Source organism: Triticum aestivum, chromosome 1A, assembly GCF_018294505.1.
Source record: "Triticum aestivum cultivar Chinese Spring chromosome 1A, IWGSC CS RefSeq v2.1, whole genome shotgun sequence".
NCBI classification, from domain to species: Eukaryota; Viridiplantae; Streptophyta; class Magnoliopsida; order Poales; family Poaceae; genus Triticum; species Triticum aestivum.
Genome location: NC_057794.1, coordinates 264278227 through 264288196, shown reverse-complemented (window position 1 = coordinate 264288196; position 9970 = coordinate 264278227).

Here is a 9970-nt window from a genome sequence, read left to right as displayed (position 1 = left end):
GCCCTGTCTGTCAGTGTCTCAGCTAATTAACAGGATTAAGTCAGTACTAATTAAATGTCAGTGGGGCCTGAGCCCACATGTTAGTGACTAAACTAACTAAAATTAGTTAACACTAATCCTAAACTAATTAGCAGGCTGGCCCCACCTATCATAGGCTCAGGGGGGAAGTCAAGCGGGGCCCACGCGTCAGTCCATGGTCAAAAAGTGGTCAAACTCGTCGGCGTTTAGCCGCCGGCGAGGCCAGACGCGGCGGAGCAGCGCGGGTTTTGCACTCCGACGACCAAAAGGACGGCGGAGACCATCTACGTGATGCGGGGAGTGAGCCGCGTCGAGTGGTGGCAGTGGGTGGAGCTGGGGTGGCTGGAAACAATGGCGGCAAGCACGTCCGCGGCGGCCGGAGTTCGGGCGAGGTCAAACTAGTCGCTAGCAGGCACGGCGAGGGGCGTGCGGGGGTGCTACGGACTCCTGCGAGTGCGTTGAAGACGATGGCGTGCTCGGTTGCGACCTAACGTGGCTGTGGCCATGGCGGCGACGTGCGGTGTCAGCGGCGAGCTTCGGCCGTGGTGGTTAGTAACGCTAGAGGAGGAAATAGACGGCAGGGAGCGAGGGGTTCGGCAGAGGAGCTCACGGCGGTTGCAGAACGCGTCTCAGCGGGCTCGGGGGAGGTCGGACGACGTCGGGGCGTTGCCGGCGATATCGGTTGCTCGAGGTAGAAGACGACCGCGGTGATGACGTTTGGGGCGTCCGGGGCAGTGTGGCTCAGCGGAGAGGACGAGGGCGACGAGGCGGGGCTTTTGGACGGGTTAGTGAGGCGAGGGGAGCACGGTGGTCACGGTTGTGCTTGTCGGCTGCGACGGCTGTGCTCGGCAGGGGATGGGGAGAGATCCAGAGGGGGAAGAGGGGCATGGGGAGAGTGGGGAGAATGAGAGGGGAGCGAGGGGGAGTGCGTGGCACTCGTAGGCGCGCCCGGGGTGTCGGCAGAAGCAGGAGGTGGCCGGCGTGTGGCCGTGGGCGCTGGCCACGTGCCTCTCGTCCTCCTGGCGAGAGGAGGAGGATGACTGGCAGGAGCCAGTGGGCTGGGCCGAGCTGGGCCAGGCCAGGCGACAGGTAAGTCCTCTAACTCTCTCTCTCTTTCTGTTTGCTTTTATTTATTTCCTGCTATGTGTATTGAAATAGAATAAATACTATTTCATTTCCAAAAACTCTGGAAATATTCAGAGGCACATTTGGGAATATTCTCAACTGCGTAAAAATGCTTCCAAGATTATTTGAGCACTTTAAAATATTTATAGCATTTAAAATGCCCAAATTCAAATACTTATGGCTTGTTCAAAAAATCCAGAATGGCTCCATAAATTGCAAGACCATTTTTGGCAGAGGTTTAGTCAAGACCAAAAATGGTGGGCTTTTATGAAGGGCATTTTGGGTTCATTGAAATTCCAATTGTTGGAAATTAGCATTTTCAGGGGGGTGTTGGGGTTGATTAGGCCCCATTTCAAGTTTAAAGAAATTTAAACATGATGCACAAGTTCATCCAACCCTAATGCATGACTAAAAGCAGGGATGTGACAACTCACCCCCACTCAAAAGAATCTCGTCCCGAGATTTAGGATCCTCCGGGAAGAAGGTGGGGTACTCGAGTCGAAGACGATCCTCCCTTTCCCAAGTGGCTTCCTTTTCGGAATGGTGTGACCATTGAACCTTGAGAAACTTGATATTATGGCGTCGAGTGGTATGCTCGGCTTGATCAAGGATACGAACGGGATATTCCCGATATGAGAGGTTATCTTGTAGATCAAGCGTTTCGTGGTCACTCCACGGATAGGATCCGCGAAGCAACGCCTGAGTTGAGAAACGTGGAAGACATCGTGAACTCTGGAAAGATGCGAAGGTAGTTCCAATTGGTAGGCAACTTCTCCTTGTTTGGCAAGAATGCGAAAGGGTCCAATGTAACGAGGAGCCAATTTGCCTTTGATACCAAAACGATGGGTTCCCTTTAACGGAGTAACCCGAAGGTAAGCCTTCTCGCCGACTTCATAAGTCATGAGCTTATGTTTACGATCATATTGGCTCTTTTGACGAGATTGGGCTGTTTTCAATTTCTCACGAATAACGCGAACCTGCTCTTCTGCTTCCTGAATCATATCCGGGCCAAAGAGTTGTCTTTCCCCGGTTTCTGACCAGTTAAGAGGCGTTCGACATTTTCGTCCATAGAGAACTTCGAAAGGAGCTTTGCCCAAGCTAGCTTGATAACTATTGTTATAAGCAAACTCCGCGAATGGAAGGCATTTCTCCCAACCCATTCCGAATGAGATGACAGAAGCTCGGAGCATATCTTCCAGAATTTGATTGACTCGCTCTACTTGACCACTTGATTGAGGATGGAAGGCGGTGCTAAAAGAGAGACGAGTTCCCATAGCATTTTGGAAACTTTCCCAAAATCGAGAGGTGAAGAGACTCCCACGGTCTGAGTTAATTTCCAATGGGACACCATGAAGCGACACTATTCGGGAGATGTATGATTCAGCTAGCTGGCTAGCGGTGATACTCTCACGAACAGGTAGGAAATGGGCTACTTTGGAAAGACGGTCGATCACGACGAAGATGGCATTATTCCCTCTCTTGGTCCTGGGAAACCCGGTAATGAAATCCATACTGATTTTATCCCATTTCCACTCAGGAATAGCCAAAGGTTGAAGGGTGCCAGCATGCCGTTGATGCTCTGCTTTAACACGACGACAGACGTCACAGCTAGCAATGTATTGAGCAATTTCTCTCTTCATCCTAGTCCACCAAAACCTCTGGCGTAGGTCTTGATACATCTTGGTACTACCGGGATGAATGGTCAGAGGGGAATCATGAGCTTCCTTAAGAATCAACTGGCGTAAATGTTGTTTCTTGGGAACCACCAAGCGGTTCTCGAAGAAGACAACACCTCGCTCATCCATGGAAAAACATTTAGCAACTCCGCTAGAGATGTTTTCCTTAATCCGGGATATGCCCTTATCACGTTTCTGGGCAGTTATAATTTGATCCATAAGGTTAGGGTTCGCCACCAGGGTGGATAGGAATCCTCGAGGAACAATGTGAAGATTAAGCTTACGAAATTCCTCATGGAGAAGTGGTTGACTTTGTTGTAACATCAGGTTGTTACAATAAGATTTACGACTTAGCGCATCAGCCATGACATTGGCTTTGCCCGGGGTGTAAGTTATTCCTAAGTCGTAATCCGAGATCAACTCGACCCAACGTCGTTGCCTAAGATTCAAATCTGGTTGGGTGAAGATATATTTCAAACTTTGGTGATCGGTGAAGATCTCACAATGATTACCGAGGAGGTAATGTCGCCAAGTTTTAAGTGCATGGACTACAGCTGCAAGCTCTAGATCATGTGTGGGATATTTTCCTCATGTGGGTGTAATTGCCGTGAAGCATAGGCAATTACCTGACGATCTTGCATGAGTATGCAACCTAGTCCTTGTCGCGAGGCGTCGCAATAGATAATAAAGTCCTTGGAGAAATCTGGTGGTACCAGTACGGGAGCAGATGTCAGGCGTCTTTTCAGTTCCTGAAAGCTGAACTCGCACTGTGGGGTCCACTCGAACTTTTTATCTTTCTTGAGGAGTTCAGTTAGAGGTTTAGCAACCTTGGAGAAATTCTCGACGAAGCGGCGGCAATAGCTCGCTAAGCCAAGGAAGCTCCGAACTTGCTTGACCGTCTCAGGTGGAGTCCAATCAAGGACGGCTTGAACTCGCTCGGGATTGACAGCAATACCCTTACCAGAGATTACATGGCCTAGATAGGTCACTTCTGGCAACCAAAATTCACACTTGGAGAATTTGGCATAAAGGCGATGCTCTCGAAGTTTCGTCAATACCAGCCTTAGATGTTTGGCATGTTCCTCTTCATTCTTGGAGTAGATGAGTATGTCATCGAGGTATACTACGACGAATTTATCCAAATACTCCATGAAGACCGAGTTCATTAACCGAGAGAAGGTGGCTGGGGCATTGGTTAAACCGAAGGACATAACGGTGTACTCGTATTGGCCATAACGAGTAACAAAGGCCGTTTTGGGAATGTCCCCATTTCTGATTTTGATTTGATGGTAGCCCAACCTCAAATCCATCTTGGAAAAGACTGAGGATCCAGCGAGCTGGTCATACAGATCGTTGATCCTGGGAAGCGGATACTTGTTCTTGATAGTGACCAAGTTGACAGGTCGGTAATCTACAACCATCCGATCCGTTCCATCCTTCTTCTTGACAAAGAGGACGGGGCAAGCCCAAGGAGAGGAACTAGGACGGATGAAACCCTTTTTCAAGGACTCATCGAGTTGGTTCTTAAGCTCGGCTAGTTCTAAGGGTGCCATCTTATAGGGTCTTCTAGAAATTGGAACGGTTCCTGGAACAAGGTCTATCACAAACTCGACATCCCTGTCAGGTGGAACACCTGGCAGTTCTTCTGGAAAGACATCCGGAAAGTCCCGGACTACCGGAATATCCTCAAGGTCTGGAAGGGGGTTGGCATTTAGGGAGTAAAGCTGGCGCTTGGCCACTCGAGTTAAGACATTGACTGTCTTGCCCGATGGGTGAGTAAGTTGAACAGTTCTAGTGGCACAATCAATCTTAGCATAATGAGCTGACATCCAGTCCATACCCAAGATGATGTTAATGTCCGAGGACTTGAGAGCTATTAAAGATGCAAGAAAGACAAGTCTATCGACAAGAATTTTGTTCCCATGGCTTACCCTAGAAGTTTGCCATTTGGAACCCGGAGTTTGAATTACCATGGAAGTGGGCATGTCACAGAATGTCGTGTTATGCAATCGAGCATAGTTCTCGGATATGAATGAATGAGATGCTCCAGTATCGAAAAGAACAGATGCCGGATGGCAGTTAACAAGGAGCGTACCAAGGACAACGTTAGGATCCTCATGAGCCTCCTCGGCTGAAACATAGTTGACATGGCCACATGCAGTGGTGACCGGCTTGGCGTAGAATGTCTTTCCCGCTGGCCTACCATGGCCAACGGACTTTCCAGACTGATTGGGGTTGTTGTTCTGGGGACACTCTCGACTATAGTGACCCGGCTCTCCACACTTGAAACATGTCACAACATTGGGGCGTGGAGCAGCATTAGCAGCAGGGCCACCATAGGGCTTGAGCGGTGCAAACTGCTGGTTGGGACGAGGCGCCTCAAAGGACGGCCTCGGAATGAAGCTGGGTGGCAGTGCCGTGCTTGGAATCCACACCTGGCGCTTCTGAGATCCAGAGCCAGATGAAGAGCCAAAATCATGAGAGTGCTTGCGTGAAGCGTCATAGTCAGACTGGCCTGTCTCGGCACTGATGGCTTTATTGACCAACTTCTGAAAGGAGGTGCACTCGTGCAGACGAAGATCACGGTGAAGCTCAGGGCTAAGTCCCTCGCGGAACCTTGCCTGCTTCTTAGCGTCGGTGGATACCTCTTCAGGAGCATATCGTGCCAGATTCCCAAATTCACGACTATATGCATCCACAGTCAGTCTTCCTTGGGTGAAATTGCAGAACTCTTCCCTCTTGCGATCTATGAGACCTTCCGGGATGTGATGCTCACGGAAAGCCTCACTGAATTCAGCCCAAGTAGTGATTTGGCCGACCGGGCGCATAGCTTCAAAGTTTTCCCACCAAAGGCTAGCAGGGCCTTCGAGGTGATAGGCAGCATAAGTAACCTTATCAGCTTCGGCTACGTTGGCAGAACGTAGCTTGTGGGTGATGCTGCGAAGCCAGTCATCCGCGTCGAGGGGCTCGACGGAATGGTTAAACTTTGGTGGGTACAGCTTGATAAAGTCATTGATTGACACCAAGTCATTTCGCTGATGGCGTGCAGTGTTCTGCTCAATCCGCCCTAGCAAGCGGTTAGTCTCACGCTTGTTTCTTTCTGCCTCCAGCATCACTTCGGCCAGAGAAGGCGGGTGAGGCAGATTTTCAACCCTAGCTGCACTGGCTTCCCCCTGCTCCGGGGCAGCAGGGTTGCTGCGGGTGTTGACCATCCTAGGAGAAAACAAGACAACGGTTTAGATAAGGATGGCACAAACTTAGCAAGGAAGTGCAGAATGTAATGGATAACATGGAATGCTAAGATGTTCATTGCACGACATGGTAATATAGAAACTGCCATATATATACCATTGGTCATACACACCGTACATAGTTTACTACAAGCCCAGGCTAGAGTACAACTACAGTGAAAGACATTACATCTCATCGAAGGCATTCCAAGCTCCTATACATTATTTTCCTACACCTCCGGAGCATGATACACACCAAGTCGTATCCCACGGTCACGTAGGACTGTGGAGAATACAACTACTTCAATACTAGTGAAACTACTACTAGCTCAAACGGCTCCGTAGTAATCCTCATAGAAGTCTCCACCAAAGCCTGGAAGTGGAACATGATCATCTGGGAACAGACGGTCCTACGGAGCCTGCGGACCATAGGGACTCGGATGTGGCCTTGGTCCCACAGGTGGTGGCATACGGGGACCACGAGGAGGGGTGATGCCTCCTACATCGCGCCAGTCCATACAATCTGGCAATCCAGACCGTACAGGGTACAGATCACTCAGATCCAAGTATCATGCCTGTACCGCCGGTGCAAACCGAGTCAAAGTGGCCCAATGATCAACACGAGAGTTAAAAAGCTCCATACGCAAGGCCCTATTTTCGCGGTCCTTATCCTCGAGCATCTCGGCAGTGGTGCGGAGTAGTGACTCCTCATGTGTGGGGTCAGGATAGATAGCCTGGAGATACCCTTGCGCTCCCGGAAGTGAAGCTGGCATATAACGGAAGTCGGTGTTCCGAAGCAGGCCAGTCCGGACTCGCATGATGGTCATCATGGAATAGGCAGCATCCTGCACAGCCATCTCAACAGTAACCCCGAGTCCATAGGAACGGTGAAGGGGCTCAATGGCTCCAGGATAAGAGGGATATATCTTGACGGTACAGAGGTACTGGCTCTGGTTGAAGTCTCGGAATTGCTCTTCGACAATGTATTCGGGATACCAACGGTAACCGGTCTCGATCATTAACCGAACTAACATAGCAGTATGACCGGGCACATCGAGGCACCGGGTCAGGCGAACCACTTGGTTTTGAGCACGGGTGGCCATCTGAAAGCACAACCACAATGCAAAGACATTAGAATTTCTAGGGAAAATTGGACATCATAACAGCTGTAAATGCTCAGAAAAAGATTTGAGACATCCACAACAGTTTGCAATACCACTCAACAACATCATATTAAGGTTCTGATTCAACTGGAAACATACTAAAAGTAGTAGAAACTGTACTAAGGCTTGTAACAACAATCCTACAAGCTACTACGGATTAGTAACACGTGAACGTGATAGAAGAAGAGAGCCTAGTCCTTAACCCACGTTGAATGAGAAGAGAATGACTCAGATCAGAGGGCATAAGGTAAGGAGTAAAAAGAGCCTTATGTTCCCTCCCACAATCAATTCCCCTACATATAACTAAAGCATTTCTAGACTCGACATCGACCAGTTTGGCTCAAGGAACCTACAGGCAGTCCGGCTCTGATACCAACGCTGTCAGGACCCCGATTCCAAGTCACATCGATCTAGCCGGTAACACCTCATATCACATTGCGGCCTCATGCACGGTATCCCCACGAGTGTCGCCTTACCATGGCCCAGGACCGTTTGCACCTTTTGGCTCACGTATATGATAGTGTCACTAGCATCCATATGACAGAGAACCCGGGCCGACATGGCTAGTCGTGAACCCAAAGCGGCACAGACCTATGGAGACAGGCATACATGAATCACATCGAGCATGTCGGTCATCACCGTGTGAATCCGGGCTGTAGCACTGGGCTAACAGGACTCCGGTGAACCCGGGCTGTAGCAGGCTAGGCAGGACTCCGGATGTCACCGCGTGACATTTCCCCGAAGGGACAGACATAGGAACGAAATGAAACACCTGCCGACCAGTCAAGTGTCCCGAGCAGTAGTGCTGGGCTAGCAGGACTCCGATGAACCGGGCTGTAGCGGACTACTATGGCTCGAGGAGCACTAGACTACATTTCCCCATAAGAAAGGCTGCCAAGGATAAACAACTAGATTGTCGGATCCCACACATACCAAGCATTTCCATCATACACACAATATGCTCGATATGTGCAAATACAACATGGCATCACAACAAAACTCTACAACTCCAGTACTTATTTAAAGGCTCCAAAGAGCCATACATAACATGTTCATACATGTAGGGGTCACATGACCCGACACTCAGGTCATACAAGCATACAAGCACATGCGGAAGCAAGTAGTCTGAGTATAGACACTAGAAAGAAAGAAGGCTTCTCGAAGCCTGTCTATCTACATATGGCCCTCCATGGCCATGATCACTACCTGGGTGGCAAGTCACTCATCGACGTTGAGATCTACATAAAACCCGTCGGAGGGGACGGTGTTGTCGTCTGAAAATAGTAATTAAGCAAACATGAGTACAAAGGTACTCGGCAAGTCTTACATCAGAACCTACTATACATGCTCATTCTCAAGAAGGTGGTGGTGTTATTGCAGCAAGCCAGCTTTGACTCTTGGCTAAGCTATCCTACGAGACTCCACTAGTAAAATAGTTTTCGCACACGAGTCCACAACTCACCAACACAATACTCCACCAGGGATCCTCCCTCGTCATCCTACGAGAGGGCCATCCTCGGTACTCACACTTATCTTGAGTCTTTTAGTAGTATCCATTAACTTGTCTATGAACTGTATGGGCAACCAAGTAGCCCTTTACCGCGGACGCGGCTATTCGAATAGATTTATACCCTGCAGGGGTGTACTTCATCACACATGTTTCCACCACTTAGCGTCTGCACACGACATGTGCTCGGCAGACTTCAAGAGAAAACCGACATGGGTGTAGACCATGACTTGACTAACCGCACAAGTCTCTAGTCCAGGTTTATTGCCTATTCAGGTTCCATCCGCAAGGAGATCCGGCCGGGGTGTCCTCAATGGCCCCAAATGATGTGTGCAGGGTTCTCGAGACACCAAACGGGTGACTCGGTACACCGTGCCACGGTGTATCTACCGCATCATAGCCCACTCCTAGGGTCAGCGCTACGCACTGTCGCCAACACATAACCTACAAACACCAGAAACTAGTTGCAACTCCTGGATAGAGGACGAGAGGGGTGAGTAAGTCGAGTGGGGTCATATTTCAGGGTCCAATGTGTGGTAGTAGCTGAATCTTAAATCACGCATATAGATCTCAGTTCTTATGGACGGCCTCAATGAAACAACCCACCATGTACTCATACATGGCCTCTCATCCATACCTTTACCAAAACATGTTCAACACATCCCTCACATTACCGACATAATCATTTCACTCTGGCCCATCACCCAGATGAACCAGACCTGACACAACTCTATGCATAGCAGGCATAGCAAGGTAGGAATCACATACATGGCTCAATCAACTCCTACACATGCTAGTGGGTTTCATCTAATTACTCTGGAAATGACAGGTCATGCAGAGGATAAGGGTTCAACTACCGTAGCACACAGCAGTTTGAATCATGTTGTCTTAATGCAGTAAACAAGAGCAGAAGCTAGAACATGGGTTCGTATCGGAATGATCAATGGGTTTCTTGCCTGATGTAGTGGTAGTAGGGTACTGCCCTTCAGACGGATACTCGGGGTTATCCTCGGAGGCAGAACCTACCATGAAAGACACACCGAACATAATCAACACATGACAATATGCAAAAATATGATGCATGCTATGACATGGCAAAATGAATGTGTCTTGGCCTAATGCAAGCTAAACCAGAAAGGAATGAACTCATTTGAATCAAAGATTCAAATGTTAGTTCATTTAACATAGCCTTATTAGTGCATTATCTTATTTTGCTTTAACAGCAAGGTTAACTTGTTTTGTCATGCATGA